The sequence below is a fragment of the Rhinolophus ferrumequinum genome, chromosome 7 (genome assembly GCF_004115265.2).
Source record: "Rhinolophus ferrumequinum isolate MPI-CBG mRhiFer1 chromosome 7, mRhiFer1_v1.p, whole genome shotgun sequence".
Taxonomy (NCBI): Eukaryota; Metazoa; Chordata; class Mammalia; order Chiroptera; family Rhinolophidae; genus Rhinolophus; species Rhinolophus ferrumequinum.
In genome coordinates, this window is record NC_046290.1 from 18,354,965 (window position 1) to 18,374,771 (window position 19,807).

Sequence of the window (19,807 nt, forward strand, 5' to 3'; positions counted from 1 at the left end):
CTAGTCTTGGAACCAAATTCTCCAGAGACTCGAGTATTCAACAATTCACTCTCAGAATCACCAGCTCAGATGATGAAGCTTGATTCCCCACCAAGTGAGGTCACATGTTATTGCCCCAGATCAGGGGACTTTATTTATCTGGATTTGAGAGGGAGGACTCACCAGAGGGTGACAATACAGATTAAACCAACATAAAGATTAAGGTGACATATAAATACTTTTTTCTTGTTAGGACATGTTTAGAAACGTTTAATCACTATTTCTCTATTTGATTCTCATACAATACAGATGTTTCTTTGTCATCCTGCAGTTTCCACTGTCCCACAATTATTCTTGTCGCACAAACTGAGCTGGAGTGGTCCCTTTCTTTTAGCATGCCATTAATACCAAATGAAGAATTTTCTATTTTTCAAAGCTATTTCTTTACATACAGAGATTCAATAGTTTAAATAAAATTGTTTTTCTCCAATGCTTTCTGTTTAATAGCTTCTACTAGTTAAGTACCAATTCAGTCATAGATTTTCCCTATCTCCCTGGGCTACAATTTTAACTTATATTGGTGGGTATTTTAATCAAATGTTTCTCTATGCTTCATATTTGCTTTGCCCAGTTCTGGCCTTTGAGACAAGAGATTTTGCCTCAGTCAATATCTTTCCATAGTAGATATCTGTAAGTCTTAAACTGACAAAGAGTTTTAACTCAGCTATCATAGCATTCTTTTTTTACTCAATTGTGATAGATAAGAGAAATAACATTTGGAAGACATACTAAGAAGTTGGGACCATTGCAGAGCTGCTGTAAAAAAAAGTATTTAAAGCATCTAGATTATCTGGGTGTCTGGATTTCAAGGAAGTGATCACAGAGCTAGTGGCATACCTGGGAAAAGAAATATATGCAAGTATATGGAGATTAGGAATTTACCAAGGAGAATCGATCATTCTCAGTACCAACGTAAAACTTGATGGTATTACAAAATAAGATTTTAACTCCGCAAAGACACTAAATGTGAGCTTTGATTTAGGTGAAGATAATTACATCTACTCCAAATTTTACTTTTCCTATTTAGGTAGATTAGGGTTTCAATCTGAGGTTATAGATGTGGGAAATGATGCCACAAATAATTTCCACTAATCATACAGGAGTCAGCCAAATTGTGTATCATGTCTTTCAGACAAAATTGACTTATTCCCAACAGATCGGTATATGTTTCTTAATTATTTACTTCTACAACACATTGTTTATATTATTATTGCAACTATCCCCTATAATTGGTTGGTTGGGATAGTAGTCACTCAATAGATATCCCAATACACATTTGTCGAATGAATGCATAAACGAGTACACTGGCATCATTAAGGTCAATAAAGAAATAGTTTAAGTAAAAAATAATGGATTTGTCAGGAGGCTTTAGTTAATTTTATAGTAAAATAGTAAAATAATTTTAATAAGAGAAGGAAGACACAACCTCAATTTCAACATGTTGAAAATGATGAAGAGTTGATAACCTGGAGAAATGAATACAGACTATTCTTTTCGGAAACTTAAATATGAGGGGAAAAAAGAAAGTTAGGTACAAATTAGGGAAGAATGTCTAATGGTTCAAAGAAAAAGTTCATAGAAAGAGCAATGTTGATGAAATAAGCATAATTGGAGATCAATTAAATTCCTGTGCAACCCAAGAGGGGCTATGATTTCAAAGGCAGGTGTTGATAAAAATTAGTTTTTGTCTTAGATCAGGTTCCCTAAAAGTAGAAGATAAGATACAAGAATATGTACAAGTGGTTCATTAGGGACACAAATGAGGTAGTAAAAGAAGCAAAATAGGGGAAAAGTCGAAGTTGTGGTTTCAAGTTTAGTCCCAGCGTTATCCTAATTCTGCAGGAACTTCTGGAATGAACATGACGACTCAGAATTTCTCTGTGCTCCAGGAAGGGGAGACACACTTCCATACTCCTGTACCGATAAGTCATTGGCTAAGAGAATACAGAAACTCTGGTGGGAAAGGAATTCCGGTAATCCAAGTTTCCAGATGCACCTGTTAGGAACAAAGCTCATGGAAGCCATGATGATAACGTAAAGCGAATTGGAGGAAAGAAAACTGATGGTGACATGTACAAATTTGGATAGCAGTTTGATGTATTTTCCTTTTACTACAGGAGACAAAGGTAGAGTTAGGCATACATAAAGTTCTTGGGGTGCAAGGGGTTAATGCAGTAATTTTCTCATGGCTTCTGTTTTCTCAGGAAGGCAGGGTGGGACTTCATCCACTGGAACAAGAATAGCTTAAGTGTTGTAAGAAGATCAGAAGAAAGATTCAAACACTAGTAAAATATAAAAGAAGTCTCACTCTTGGCATATATATGTATAGGGATATTCTTCAGTAAAATTACAGAAATCTAGGCTGAGACCTGCAATAATATTTCCAAAATAAGGACTTTGTCAATACAATAAGACAGTATTCTCTTCAGACTAATATCACACTGCATGGAATTAGGAGATTGACTCATATAGATGCAGAATTTTAATCTGTTCATTTTCAATAAAAAAACATAAGTGTCACGTGAACAACACATTTTTAAGTTGTTTGTCAGCATGTGTATTTCATTTTTCCTTGCTTCCATATATTTAAGGAGGCCAAGTCACAAATAGGAAGTCTAAAATGGTCAGGTGGCCTTGCAGATGGGTTTAGAAAACATGCAGTACTTACTTGCTTGCATTTTGGTAACGATTATGCCTAATATTCTCCTTTTATTCTTCCTCCTTGGGTGACCAACCCTTTCTAACTTCTGGCTGTCACTCCTTACTGGCATGTATTAATTAATTCAATTAGATTTCATTCAAGTCCAACCCAGCAGGTGACATTCTGTCTCTTCGAGATGACTTTTGAATAACTGTGTTTCTACTTACTCATGTATATTTGTAAGTTTAATTCTGATGATAATAACTTAAAGTAGAGACAGTATTAAGGGAAAGGAAAACACTAGTAAAGTGAAAAAGAATTAATATAATAAGTTTCTAGAGAAGACAAATGGAGAGAGACCACAAGATTGGATAACTCGTTATCTATTAATATTTGTAGGATATTTCACAGGAATTTGACAGACTTCTAATATGATGAGCACCATTTTAACTGTGAAAACGGTAGGCAATGTCACTTGATAAGTGTAACAGAAACCAACACAATCTTGATATTGTCTTTGTGAGGAATGTAAACAACTGGTTAGAAAAATGTGCAAGAATTATAAGCTGAGTAAAGTTAAGAATTTTTACTAAGGAGTGTGCTGGGAGACATTACTTATGCAAGTTTGGGATGTTGGACAGGGCAAGAAAAATAAGTATGTCTTAAATAGGTCATCTGAAGTGTGGAAAACTAGTTGGATAGGCAAATAAATAACCCTGTGAAAATGAAATTGGACATAGAACAAACTAACTTCTATAAAACTAGAATTTGAAATCTAAGAGCATAGGTGTGATGAAGTTGATGAATAGGGGATATTGATGAGAGAGAGAAGGGTATTGAAATTTAAGATTTCAAAGCTGTTAAATGTATGAGCCAGGCTGTGTATAATTGCTCTAATGGATTACAGAGGAAAACAATTGGTTTTTAAAAGTTAATTTTTGCATATGCATACCATAGCATATTACTGAGCAATAAAAAGCAAAGTATGACTGATATATGCAGCGAACTGGATGAATCTCTACAAAATTATACTGAGTGAAAAAAAAGTCACTATCATAATATTACATAAAGTAAGATTCCATTTATATGACATTCTTGAAATAATACAATTATAGCAATGTAGTACAGATCCCCTGTTGCCAAGGATTAATGACAAGGATAAAGGGTGAGGAAGCTTGAAGGAAGTGTATCTGGCTAAAATTGGGAAACATGAAGGGCCCTTGTAGTGATGGATCTTGTATTTTAATCACATCAATGTTAATATCCAGTTAGGGCTATTGGACTATAATCTTGCAAGATGTCACTATTGGGTGAAAATGAGAGCAGAGTATATGGGATCAGTCTCTATTATTCTTGCTACCACATGTGAGTCCACAATTATATCAAAAATAATTAATAAAAAGGTTAATGTTAGACGTCTAAATTTTTCATTAACGTAAACAATACATTGAAAATGGTTAGTTAAAAGAATGTGAGTGTTAAGTGAGCAATTCTTTAAATAAGCACAGACAAGGGGTCCAGATTTGGGAGACTGGTATAGCTAAGTGAATGAAACATTATTGCTTGCATAAATTTGAATGTAAATGAAAAACAATTATTTTCAATGCACACAGGTAAGCTAGAAGTATACTGACAACTTTCTTGGTAATAACCTGGTAGGAAAAATTATAGGGGAAGGAATATCCTATACTTATTAATGCTTCAAGGATATTCATATTATGCTAAGAGAGCTAGGGGCCATTAAAGAAATAGTTGCAGGCAATGCTCACCGATGAAATGAAGGAATCGTTTTAATTCAAGGATGTCCAAATGGCAGAGCAGAAGAGTTTGAGAAATAAACCAGCGATGGCAGTTTCATTTCACAGAGTGGAGGTAAGACAAGACATGGGGAACAAGAAGGGACTGTATGAGGTTGACTGTATAAAAAAGTATCTGCATTTCATCAATAACATCTGATTTCATCAGTCCTAATCCCTTCAGAAATTTTCAACTTCTGCCAAACTTGCAATGATGAAAACTAACTGATTGAGATGAGTGAGAATTATAGTAACAATAGTATTATAATCAGAGATTAGTAAAAAGTTTCTTATGTAAAATGGCTCATAAAGCTGCAAGGAAATTAGAGGATCAATATGTAGATTATAGGGCCATCTGCTAAAAAGCATGTTTATTTTTTATTATAATTGCATATGATTTTTGAAATTTGTCATTGCAATACTTCTAAATTTTTTATATGACTACATGCACACACTTGCAGCAGACACACAAACACTTCCAGATAATGAAAATGCTTTGCACTTAAAATGAAGTATCTTCACCCTTAAGAACTAATGATTCATCTATTTGGTCCTCTGTAAAACAGTACATTTGAGACAGTTTTTATAATTAAGGTCGCCAAGATGGAAAATTTGATGAAAATAGTTGTGTAACAGTAAATGAACAAACATTTTAATATTAAACTGCACTTCACCGTATCAAGATTCTTTTGCATATGTGTATAGGCTAATATGCATTGTCACACATACGCATTTCAAATTTGATCAATACGTATGTACACACAGGAGTTATGATTTTTCAATTTTGTTCTTTGAAATTGACCACATTTCTGCCAAATTAACTGCCAAATTTCTGCCAAAGTGAAAACAAAAGTGTTGCCATTGAAGAAAATCAGGAAGGCCAGTTTTTCTGTCATAGATTTATACAACTCCACTCACCATACATGAAATAGTTAACACAAAATGATTTTCTGATTCCAAAGACTGGTCCCATTTGCTTCCTTCTTGTTGGTGGTGTGAGACCTCAAGCGTGGTCCCTTTGAGCCTCAAATAATTCCTCTGTTACTACAGTAATGCTGCTTCAGGTAACGCTGGAAGCCCAGTGCAGACACAGAGAACTGAGCATTCAAAGTTTGGCCTTGCTTACTGCTACTGCCACTTCTGGTGCTTGAAATTTCTATTATTGCTCAATGCAGCCACTTACTTTAGTGACAGCCCTAGAACAAGTGTCCCCTTATCGGAATTACCATTTGACGTTACAGTGTTTTTAATTCACTTATATGACTTCTAGATGTTTAAGTACATTTTTGTCAAGAAAGGCATTGGATTCTATTTTATTTTTTTCTCTTCTTTTTATTTTTATTTATTTATTTGTTTGTTTATTTATTTTAATTAATTTATTTTTTATTAGTTTCAGGTGTACAAAATAACGTAATAGACATTTATCATTTATATCCCTCACACAGTGATAACCCCCCCGCTCCTCATCTGCTACCCCTCTGACATCGCACACAGCCATTACATTTCCACTGTCTATTCCTAATGCTGTACTCCACTTCTTGTAACTACATATATGTATAATTGTAATTATATTCATTATTGTTCAGATTGCCACAGGGACAAGACACTGGATTTTAAAAGGAGTGAATGAAAACCTGTTTTCTGCGCTTAGAAGGGATGAACAGTATCTCCTGCCTACATTTTCCTTTGTTATTAAACAAGGTTGTCTCAAAATGAGTTAAAGTTGTAAACCTGTTTATCCCAGGATAAATATGCCTATGGTTATCTTGCTCAAAGGAGATAAATATCTGCTATACCCAAAGTCATAAATGTGTTGGAAAGTAGCACAATGTTTGGGACTGTATTGGTAAGGAATAATACCTAAACAACTGATATCATTGTGCTTAATAAAATATTTGTAGTGATTGGGTAAATCTGTAAATCACCAAGATTTAGTTGTTGTTGTTAGTTATTTTTTTCCTTAAAAGTACTAAATTAATTCTAATAGTTTTATGCAATGTAAGGCATGGAAAATGACAAGACCCGGGGTTTTAAAATTCCAAGGAAATCAACTTTTAAAATATATGATTTTGATGGAGTATATTTGTTTGTAGAAAGCAAGATAGAAATGCACATGTGTCTTTTCATGCTTGTCATTTCCATCCCATCTCATACTCATCTTTATTTTATTACGTATATTATCACTTTAGCATTCAATCTCTAGAGAAGTATTATTTAGCGTATAGTAGCAATTATTTTTGTTCTCCCTTCATGCATCCAACTTTTCTTGATCTTTAAATTTTTCCAGTCTAATACCTTAAGCTCTTTATGGATTAAACATAAATAGTGTTAAAGGGATATTTTGGTGACAAAATGAGGATAAATGCCCAAGATGACCTTCCAGTTTGAATGCAAAATTTAATTAATATTTTTTATAGAAAACCTAAACATTTGATTTTGATTCCATATTTGTTTTAAGAATTATCTATATCCATATTATGGGAACTTCTTTAATTCTAAATCTGAAATTTCACATGGTCAAGCTAAATAAGAAAAAAAATAAATCAATATTATATAATGCTTATACCTATTCAGTAAAGACATGACAAATAATGTCTAAACGGTAAGTCAAAAGTAAAATTTCCATTATCTTAATTCTGTTACTCTGTCTTTGGATATTACATACAATCACAAAGGACTTGAACTGTGCATCCACAATAGCAAATAATCATTACACATTAATTATGCTTTTCTCAGCATATTATTTAGGCACAGTTTGTTTTTATTTCTTAAATTACTATGTACAGTTTCTGTTCTGTTGCACGATATTTTCCTGAATGAGAAAAAAATTCCATCTAAACAAATATCTTTAAAAAGATCAAGATACGTATGTTTAAAAGGGTTTATAAAGAACATAAGCTGTGTAAAAGAGATATCACTAATTATTTTCCTGTGTTTTCACCTGTGTTTTACTCATCATTTGGACATGTAACGTAGGATTTTAATTACTACTTACTGTGCACCACTTAATTTTAGATGAATCGGGTATAAATGAAAAATCCATGAAAATCAATGTTGACTTAAAATTATTTTTAGTAATGTAATAAGAAATCCGTAAAATAAAAGGTTAGTTTTTATTAATGTCTTTTAAATGGATGTGTTTCAATCCTGAATCTGTCACAAATCAGAAATAGGGCTCAGAGAAGTCATACAATTGGCCTTAGATCATTTCCTCATTTGTACAATAAAGATGGAATACTGTTGTGAAGATTTTACTGCATAATTTATGTGAAGCCCTTGGTATAGTTTCTAGTATATACTGTAAAAATAATTAGCAATAGATATTTATATAACTAACATCACTATTGTAATTATTATACACATTATATATAAAATAGAAAAAACATTAATCTGTACTTCAAAAATATATAGAAATTGATACATTGCCCAACGGTTAAGAGCATGGACCTGGAAAAGTTTAAACGGGTTCAATTATGACTATGCACAATATACTTAACTTCTCTGCCTTAGTTTCTGGACTCATATAAAATGAGAATAATAATTGTACCTATGGTATTTGTTTCTGACGATTATTTGTTTCTAAGTTATATATGTATAATATTTTCGATACAGATATTTATATGATTTTTATCCTACATGTTATTTCTGAAGATTTGACTATTCTTGATTTCTTGATCAATCAAAAGGATCCTTCCCAGAGAAATGGGAAGTGAAAATATGAGTTATTACTCTTTTAAACCTGAAGTAACTATCCTTGATCAATATAAATCTTGAGAATAGATATTGAAAAAGCAAATGGGTATACTGCTGTTTTCACTACAAAGGGATCATAGAAAAGATTTTGCAAAATAACACTCAGCAGAAGAGATTCTAGCAAGTATATATAAATTCCCTTCAGCATTTCTGTTGTCAGTGTGAAGTCTGCTTAAGTGCACAATTTCATGGTTGACTAGTCATTGTCCTTCCTTGAATTTATTTTCAGTGATGGCAAAAAGATCATTGGTTTTCCAGTTGCTGCTCAGCAGTCATAAATCCATATGGAAAATACCTATTCCAGTGAGGTCTTAACCTTTAGATTACATATGTATCTTTAAGACAAAAGCTCAACAATCTTAAGTGCATCGATATTGCATAATTAAACTTGAAAATTAGCTTCTCAATCAATAATAAAATACTGATTTTTCTGTTCAAGTGACTTTTTAAATAGATAAAATATTTAAATCTACACACAACAGAAATCAACATTATGAAATTAAAATTTATTTCTTTTCAATGAAGATATAAAATTTGTTTTAAATGAAGTGTCTTAAATAATTTATATTTTTTTTATTGCTTTCAGAGCTAACTGTTTGACAAAAGACATTAATATTCTCAGAGTTTTGTTACACATCTCAATTCTAATATGGTATGAAGGAGGCAAAAATGTTCAAAGAATATTGATATTAGACTACATAAAGATCAAAGAACCCAAAATCTTCAGATCAATTTTCATTTTTATGTCAGAAAAGTCTTATGTTTGAGGCATATGTTAAGAAACGAGTTCTTTGAACCGTACTGCGAATTGTATTTCCTCTTAAAACTTAATGTGTCGTTAACTCCATTAAGAGGAGTTTACTTCTTGTATATTAATATTTATGCAGATAACTAATTTATTTAATTGTTTACCTCTGAAAAGTATACAAATAACTGTTTGACTTGGAATTTTAATCTTTCAAGTTCCTCATCAGCAAATGAGTCATTCAGTAAAAATTATGAATATTTCTCAACATCTATAAGATAAATGATTTGAAGTAAAACATACATTACTTTGAGATATGCATATTAATCGTAAAGAATCTTTGTGAGATAATAGTCTTTTCTAGGGCACAGGATAAAGCAGCCTATTAATTGCTACTCCATTGGTGTTTAGAAAACCCAACTGAGACTCATGTCAGAATTGGTATATTAATTTCTAACAAATTACCCCAAAATTTAATGGGCCAAAACATACATAATTTTTTGTCTCAGTTTCAGTGGGATTTTGGATGTGGCTAAGGTGGGTGGTTCTATCTCAAGGTATTTTACATGGCTATAGTTACGATGTTAGCAGGAGCTCAAACTCTAACGATGGCTCACTCACATGGCTCTTCGCAGGAGATCACAGTTCCCTCCTGACTATTGGACAGTGGCCTCAAATTTTGCTATGTGGGCCTCTTCGTAGGCAGTTCATGTACCCATGACATGGTAGCTATCTTCCTCCTGAGCAAGTAATCTTCAATAAGGAGCAGAGAGAAAGGCGTACTTATTTATATGACGAGTCTCCTAAGTTACAAACCATCATTTCTGTTTTATACTATTCACTAGTAACAAGTAACTGTGTTAAATCCACAGTCAAGGGAAGGGGAATTAAGCTCTACCTCTTGATAGCTGGAGTATCAAAGTATTTGTGGACGTATTAAAACTGACGCAGTCCACACTCTAGCCACAGTTTATTTCTATTTCACCCACATACAAAATATTCACCCCCTCCCAAAGTCACCAGTTGCATCAGCTGAAACATCAGCAGCTTGCCTCCATGTGTAAATGGAGCTCATCATGTGTTGTTCCTTACCTTTATCTCCTTGATTGCTGTTCCTCTTCATCTAAAGACCAATAAACTAAAGATACATAGCCCCAACATACAATGGTGGGACAGAAAGCATAACTCACAACTCTTTTCACAAAGGAGAAAAGAGGAGGCACACAGGAGTCATACCATGTTCTGTGTGTGTAAGTGTGTGTGTGTGTGTGTGTGTGTGTGTGTGTGTGATCACAGACCTAAATATTAAGCCTAAAGTTACAAAACTTCTAGAAGAAAGCATAAAAGAAAGTCTTTGAAATGTCAGTTAGGCAAATTTTCTTAGATAAAAGCCAAGAGCATGATCTTTAAAATAAACATTTGATGAATGGACTTCAATGATAGCAAAAAGGATATTTTATTTGAAAAATTAATGAGGATTATAATATTGCAGTCTTATCAAGGATCTACCTTTATACAGAATTCCAAATTATGCTTGTCCATAAGCCTGAGTTAAATGACTTTTGCACTGGACAAATATGGATGTATTTCTTGTCATCTACACTTTCCTTTATTTTCATCATCAATTTTCCACTAACCTCCCATCAACTATTCTATCTCTTTCTATTTTAAGATATCCCTTGAAATTTTCCTAGTCCATTTCCAGTAGAACACCTCCTGTGTAATTTATACCTCCATTTATCCAGATGATATTTCTCAAGTGGACAATGCTCTTTATTTCACAATCCTCATAACAGTGAACAGGAAAATGTTTATCTTCTCGCTCCCCATTTCTGACTTCTGAAGTCTTTTTATAGGAAGCATCTATTTCCAAACTTTAACTTCCTTTATTTCTTATGTTCATGGTCTGTGATTATTTTGAAGCTACAGTGAAGCTTTCTTTAAATAAAGGAAATATTGTCAATCGATTGAACTCTAACATTGAGAATACAATGAAAAAGAAAACAATAGGAAAAAACCCTCCTTACTCTTGTGTAGCCATAGACCCAAGAAGTAAACAAGTAACCACAGAATAGGTTTCATGCCCAACAATCAATGAAATTTTGGCTCTGACTCTAACTTGAATTTCAGCCAAATCAGTATTTGTCTGGCTCCAATACCCATGCTGACCGGCCAGTCCCTTAATTTTATTTCTAAAATTTGCCCAAATTTAGTTTTTTATATTCTGAAAGTGATTCAATTCCTTAACTCCTTAGTCTCAGAGAGATGGTTTTGCAGGTGCTAGTGTCATTGCTTCAGTAATAAATTCAGATTCCTTTCAGATATGTGTGACTCTCTCTCAGGATCAACTCATAATGTTTGAAAACACTCCACCAAACAACTAACCCAGATTACAAAGTGGGAAACTGAGGAATTATCAACTAATCACAATATAGCTCTAGGTTAAAGTTATGGTACAGACCATGAAGTTAGCACATATAAGGAGAAAATAAGCAAAATCATTAAGCAGTAAGAATAGCCTGAATGAGAAGAAATTGTACAATAGATAAGTGGTAAAGGGGCAAGTATGAGGCCAAAAGACTATTATTAAAAGATATTTTAATAACCTGTATTTTGAGTATTCTAATCCCCAGGCCAGACCTGGGACCAACTAAATACTTCTGTGCACTTCAGATAGCAGAAAATAGGAGTCAGGGGCTGATAACTAAGCGACACCAAAACAAGGTTGTCAGAGTCCATCAACGTAAGAAGGGTACCATCTGATTATGTCCTGCCAGGTTCCCTGGCATGGTCTCAAAATTCCATTAGTACAATTTTGAGTTAGAAGTTACCACTGGGTATACAACACATAACTCTGTTTTGTCATTAACCCATAGCCTTTCTCACTCAGTGATTTGCTGAAGATGTTGATACCTTTAACAGTTTTCTTCAAGTTAATGAAACTTTTTTCCCCAATTGAAATCTTATTTGATCCTCACATATTCTTCATCTATTCCTGTTTGTTCCTCTCCTTTTATGTCTCTAGTGAAACTTATTCAGTTTCCTTTGTGGATTTCTCTTCACCTGTTTTACTAATATCTAATATTTGAGGAGCATGGGTAGAGAGTACACATTAACACTTTAAATGGTTTTTGTATAATACTACTTATATTTTCCCCAACTGTGTATAATTTATAAATCATTATTTTCATAAGCAATAAAAATCAACAAACAAAGCAAAGCTTGTGAATTAAAAAAAAGTGTATTAGTCTCTGCAAAAATCATTCTACAAACCTGCAAACCAAAAAAAAAAAAAACAAAAAAGAGAGAGAAAAATTAGGCTATAATAAAAATGAAAAAGCATTCATTTGAGCATAAGATTCCACTTCAGGAGGCACAGGTTCATGTAGCAACCCAAATTGTACTCTGGAGAAAACAAAAAATGGTAGGATTTATTAAAGAGAAAACCACAAGTGTTTCCATTTTTGTCCTCCATGGAAATGAAGGATGATGGCTAGGTTAACAAGAATTAGTTAGGTTCATTATGCAAATGAAAGATGCTGATTGGTGAAAGGGATTGGCTCCTTTCAAGATGAATAAAATATATTTGGTCTTTGTCTCTGGTTGCTGGCACACAGCCTCTAAAACTCTTAGAATTTCCTGGTGATAAGGGTAATAGGAGCTGCTTTTGTTCTGATGAGGCAACCCTTGGAAGCCTGTAGCTATCTTCAGGATGGAGACTGGTTGCAAGACAGATTAAGCCTTGATTACAAGCTAAGATCTTTCAGCCTATCCCCTCAACCTGCGAGGAGGAGAGAGAAGCTGAAGATTGAGTTAATAATTGATTAAACATGCCTATGAAATGAAACCTCCACAAAGATCCCTAGACAATAGTGGTTCAGAGATCTTCCAGGTTGGTAAACACATCTATATGCCAGGAGGATGGAATTGTCCAAGTCCATGTGATAGAAGCTCCTGGGCTCAGAATCCTTCCAGACTTCGCCCTACATACTTCTTTATCTACCCATTCATTTGTATCCTTTATAATATTCTTTATGAAAAACTGGTAGACCTAAGTAAACTATGTCACCGAGTTCTGGGAGGAATTCTAGAAAATTATTGAATCTGAGGAAGGCAGCATGGGAACCATAGATCAAAAGTATATGAGGACTGGAACTTGCTACTACCCTCTGAAGTTGTGGGACTGAACTCATAAGCTGTGGGTCTGTATTAACTCCAGATATTTAGTGTCAGAATTGAATTAAGTGGTTGAAAACCAATTGGAGATTCAGAATATTGGTTGTTGGTGTTGAAAAACACCACATAATAAACTAGTGTTTGGGTTTGTTTAGAAAATACCCTGAAGTGAGATTATTGGTCCTTCTTTGTCTCATGTTGTAGCCTTTGCTTTAAAGTCCATTTTGTCTGGTACAAGTATTTGCTATCACAGATTTTTGTTGTTGTTTTTCATTTCTGTTTTCATGAAATATCTTTTTTTCCATCCCTTTATTTTCTGTCTGTATTTGATTTTCAATTTGAAGTGAGTATCGTGTAGACAGCATATGTAAGGGTTTTGTTTTCTAATCTATTCAGCCCTCTTGTGTTTTTTGAATGGAGCATTTAATCAACTTGCATTGAAACTGTTGTTGATAAGTATGTAGCTTTTGTCATGTTATTATTCATAATTTTAATATATATATATATATATATATATATATATATATATATATATATATATTTCCATCTGATAGAGGTCTCTCTAACATTCCTTGTAATACTGCTTTGGTGGTGATGAACTCCTTCAGCTTTTTCTTGTCTGGGAAGATCTTTATCTGTCCTTTGATTTTTAAATGATAGCTTTGTTGGGTAATCTTGGTTTAGATCCTTGCTTTTCATCACTTTAAATATTTCCTGCCAATCCTTTTGGCTTGCAAATATTCTGTTGAGGAATCAGCTGACAGTCTTATGGGAGCTCTCTTATAAGTTAGTAGTTGCCTTTTTCTTGCTGCTTTTAGGATTCTCTCTGTCTTTAACCTCTGTCGTTTTAATTACAGTGTGTCTGAGTGTGGGCATGTTTGGGTTCATCTGTTTGGGACTCTCTGCACTTCCTACACTTGTATGTCTATTTCCTTTGCAAGGTCTGGAGATTTTTCAGTCATTATTTTTTTAAAAAAGGTTCTCACTCTTGCTTTCTCTCTTCTTCTGGTACCCTTAAGTGTGAATGTTGTTATGCTAGATGTTGTCTCAGAGGTCTCTTAAACAACGCTCATTTTTAAATTTTTTTTTTTTTCTTTTTGCTATTCCAATTGGGTGTTTTCTGTTACCTTGTCTTCCAAATCACTGATTCGATCCTCTGCTTCATCTAATCAGCTGGTGACTTCTTCTAGTGCATTTTTCATTTCAATTATTGTATTCTTCACTTCTGAGTGCTTCTTTTTTGATGGTTTCTATGTTCTTTTTTATGCTTGCAATCTCTGTTGAAGTTCTCGCTAAGTTCCTTGAATATCCTTATAACCATTGTTTTGAACTCTGTCTCTGGCAGATTTTTGCCTCCATTTTGTTTAGTTCTTTTTCTGGATTTTTCTCCTGTTCTTCCATTCGGTACACATTTCTTTGTTTCCTCATTTTGGCTGCCTCTCTGTGTTTCTATGTATTAGTTATATCTTCTATGTCTCCCAGTCTTAGTCAAGTGACCTTATGTAGTAGGAGTTCTGTGGGACACAATGGGACAGTCTCCCAGGTCACCTGAGCTAGATGCTTCAGTGTGTGGGTTATGTGTGCTCTTCTGTTATAGTTGAGCCTTGATTGTTATTGGCACATGAGTAGGTGGGATTGACCCTCAGGCTGACTGGCGGTGGTATTTGGCCAAATCCACAGCTTATGAGGTGCTGTGTGGGAGGCTTAGACCACTGAGTGGGATTCACCCCAGTGAGCTCTGGTGTCTATTGAGAATATCCTTTGTGTATGTCACTTGTGGAGCTAATTGGGCAGTGTTCTGCTGTGGTCTGAAGCCAACATCCAAGTTTGTTTGTTCTGAGGCCTCTTGGGAAGGTCTCTGGTGCAGGCCCAGGTCAGCCACTGCCTGTGATTGGCCAGGGGCTACCTGGTAGGAACTACAGAATGACCCACAGTTGTTTGCATATGGGAGAAGCCACACTGCAAACTGAGGACAGCTGCCACCAGTTCTAGGTCTGGGGTAACTCTGCAAAAAGCCAGGACACCAGGAGGCCTGCTACCACCTGATGACTCCCTTAAGGTTTAGCCACTGATAAAACCTCATGCCGTATATCAGTTGGGTGAGGCAGAGACTGAGGGAGTCACTGAAGTAGGAAGAGTTGTGGTCACCAGGTTAACGTAGACTTTGATTTGGTATCAGTGTTGGGGTTGGAGCAACTCAGCAAAAGTTTCAGAGCACACTGTGGCCAGTTACTGCCTGACTGGGGACCATGGACTCCAATAGTTTTGCAAGAAAGAATGAAACACAGGAGGGCTGACTGCTCATGGAGAAAGTGCCTCAGGTGGTGTGTGAGTTGGGTCAGAAAAGGTCACAGCTGAGTCACCAGGGCGGAGCAACAAAGCTCACTGGACCAATCAGATTCAGATTTAGCCTGTGGGGGCGGGTTCAACATAGAAAAGATGGCGCTCACCTGCCTTCTGCACAGGAACAGGATCTATCACTGGGAAAATGCTGACTGTCTTCCAGTCATCGCTCTGAAGCCACACTCCTCAGTCTGCACCCCCTGTATATCTCCCAGGCCCTCCAAGTCACCGTCCCTTTGCTGGAACCCAAGGTGAGTGCCTCTGGGTAAATGAGTCTGTGCACGGGTTGTTTAAGAGAAGGTCGGGGTTTCCTGCAGCCTTACATCCCACTCGAATGGTCAGAATCCCCACTGTTTTTCAGAGTCATATGTTGCGAAGTCTTTTCTTCCCAGCACCAGTACTGCGGCTGGGGAGCCCACTTGATGTGGGCGGCTGGAGTCCCTTGCTCCTCTGGGGTGGGGTCTCCATGGCTGAGATAGCCCTACCTTATTCTCAAACACCACAGGGAAGTTTGGGGCCTGTTCTGCATCTCCCACCCTCCTGTCAGTTTCAATGTAGCTCTCCTTTATATTTTTAGTTATAGGACTTCTGCTTGGCTAGACTTCAGATGGTTCTCCAGGTTGCTTGTTCTATAATTTAGTTGTAATTTTAATATGTTCATGGAAGGATACAGGCACAGTGTTTATCTACTCTGCCATCTCAGATCTCTCCTTGGATAAACCAGTGTTAAACATGAAAATACCATGGGTTTAGCTTTATTCCGTAGTCTGCATTCTAATTTTATTTTTAAACTTCAAAGAGTTGTGTATCCTTATTTTCCTAAGTTTGCTGTACTCTTATCATACACTAGGCTAAAACAGGGAGAAAACAGAAAGATTAGTTGTGGGTTACTGTAGTATTCACGGGTTGAACAATTGATTCTTGTCAAGCATGGGATCTAGTTTTGCAGTCTAATATATATAAACTTAATGCATTTCATTGAGAACATTGTATTTTTAAATTTATCATGCATTTATGTCTTATATTTATGTGTCGTTGATTATTACATAGATTTTTTGATATTTAATGTATTTTACAGAACTCAGGTATTATATGATTTTCTTATAGCTGGCATTGCCTCACCCATTGTTCTGTCATTTGCATATTAATTAAGCATTGGTATATGAAAACTGATAAGCACATTATATATATATATATATATATATATGTACACACACATATATATATATACACATATATATATTTGTTACATTTTTTTTTTAATACTCACCTTTACTTTTTGTTACATTTCCCTTTCTCTACATGTCATATTATTTTCCCTTGAGAATTTCCAAGGGAAAAATCTCATTAATAAATGACTTACTTATAAATATCAACAGTCTCAACATGTTCCAGTGAAGGATTGTTAGTAATACTGTCTTTCTTTTTGTTTCCTTGCTCCTAGCTGTTTCTCATTTTATTTTTTTCAGAAATTCTGTTGGGAAAAGTCACATATTCAAAAAATACGTATTTAATTAAATGGTCATGAAGATTTCTAAGAACGATTTTAATTCAATGTAAACACATATACTTCTTTTTTCACTCTTAATCACTGCTGTTTTCTTTTTTTTCCCCTTTTTTATTACTTTACCGGCATTACTATTTAATATTGTTCTGAATGTACTTCTATTATTTAAACTGTCTCTAAAGAGGGACAACTTGAAAACATTGTGTATTTGGCTTAATATTGGCACTAGCAATCACAAAATTATTCTTAAAATAAAAGAATTAATTAATTAATTAATAAGATGTCCTGCCTTAACCTCCAAGCAATTTCTGTAACCTGTTCTGAAACTATGAAACTTTTTTAACATATGGGCTACATAATTCAGATATGCATGATAGCATACCTTTGTACACATAGTCTCTGGGGTTATTTGGGTTACACATGATTTATCATTAAACAGCAAATTACCCAAAAGATGGCACCCTAAAATTGAAATCTGTTACTAGCATAATGGTTGCCTTAGTTTGTTGGAATATTATTTTATGTTTCTATATCTTCATTTTATATTTTGTAAATTGGAGATGATATTGACATACTCAAAACAAGAAGCAAATTTGAATTAAAATAATTTGCATGTGTGTGATACTTTGTTTATGTTGAAAAAGTTATTTGGGTAGTTAATGTAAATTCAATTTATTGTAGCAAAGTATGAAACAATAGCTTTATATGTAAATTGGGCTGTCAGGGATTGGGCAGATAAGCTGCCTCCCAAGTTCAGTAAAATAATTGTGAAAATTCTGCATTTGTTAGAATATAATTTAGTGGCAATAGCTTTCTGATTTTAAAAGGATTTAGAAAAATCTTCACATTTTATTTCCTTGGACTGTCAATCTGAACTTGCAAATCAGAAGAAATTCTGAAAGAAGAGTTTGATTTTCTAAAACCAAGTATTCTATATTATGGAAATGCATCTCAAAAGAAATAAGGGAGAAAACCATAGTGAAGCTGTTTTCTCTTTTAAATATATTCTCCTGAAATATTGCAAAATAGAAGTTATTAATATCTTAAAATATTATTTTTTAAGTTGAAAAATTCTGCCACCTCGAATAATCAGAAAACTTTACATTGGCTTTCCATGTAGTAGACTTTTCAATGCAAATCTTTAAAGTTTATCTTGACCAAAGCTATAAAATATGACAAAGAACTTCATGAACAGAGGTAATTATATGTGTGTTTTTTTCCTCAAAACAATTTAACCGTACTTTAATTCTTATGATGAATGTGTGCAATGTTGGCATTTGTGGTGAAATTGGTATTCAATTATATAGCATGTCCATATTCATAGAATCCAATGGTTAGAAGTTGTTGGTTACCTGGTAGCCACTAGCAACCACTGTTCTATTTCACCCCAATTATTTTAAAAATGACATTATAAAAATAAAAAAAGAATATTGCAAACTAATGATAAGTGATAACTATCTACCAAAATCTGAAAGATACAGGAGATTTTCTAATAACTGCAGCATCACTGTGGTTGATATTATGTCTGAACTGTGCATGCTGTGCCATTTATTGTGCAAATGCATAGATGGGATAAAAGGTTGGGGTAAAATTTTTGCTCACTTCCACATTCTTCCATAATTGGGAAACATGGGAGCTAGATTGAGAAAACAGGATAGTCCTCTTTCATGATATTATGGGAAATGAATTCTGACTTTTGTAGAATTGCTCAACTTTCCTCCCTACCCATTCCTCAGCTGCTGCAAACCTCAATCAGCTCTGATCTCTGCATATGCCTTTGGAAGCTATCACTTTTATTATTCTAAGCAAGCATGTTTAAAGATAGTGACACATTGTGTCTAGTGATACCTGGTGATCTGAAGTAAATTAGTAAATGGTCAAAAAACAGCCATTAGAATAAAAAATTGGTAATTTTACTAAATCGTGTACAAATACAACGAACTACAGACGGCATATAAGAGTATTTGGTAATTAAGATAATATGAAAGAGAGCTCTCACACAAAGAAGAGATCACTAAGACTATTTAAATAATGTTCTAATATAATTATAGTTTTTTAAAGTATTTTTAAATTTAAGAATTTAATGTGAAAAGTGTAAAAGTAATAAGTCAGTTATACATTATTGAGAGTTTTGGTAGAAAAAAGTGTCTTAAAAATGGAAGAACTGCCAGCCAGTTATATTTTAATTCTACAAAATAAAAGGTATTTTAAGTACAAATATTAAAAAAAATATATTGTATATTGGTTTACCAAAGGCTGTCATTCATGTAACATACCTTTAAAGAATTACATATGCACGCACACACACATGCACACAAATGTGCACATGTACCCAAAGGAATATATGTGTTATGTTCTAATGAATTAATAGAGGGTAGGAAATTTAAGAGTACTGCATGCTTCTTCAACAAAATCTTCCAGTACACAAACAAATGTACCTCTTAATTTATTTGGCCTTATTTATTTTCATCAGCAGTATTTTATAGTTTTTAAGTATAAACATTTTGCATATGTTTTGCTAATTTTTTTCTAATTATTTTATGATTTTAAATGTTATAGAGTTTTAAATTTTCATTTTACAATAGGTATTTGCTAGTATCACAAATGTATCACAAAATTATCATTTTACAATAGGTAGTTGCTAGTATCACTTCTGATTCTGACTAAAATAGAGTTACATGGTCTATGTTTACCCTCCCACATGAAACTCTTTTTGTTTAATTGGACAACATACATGAAAACATAGTTTACAAGTAACTGGACATCAGGCAATAAAATGCACCAATCTCGGAGAGGTAAGAAGAAGA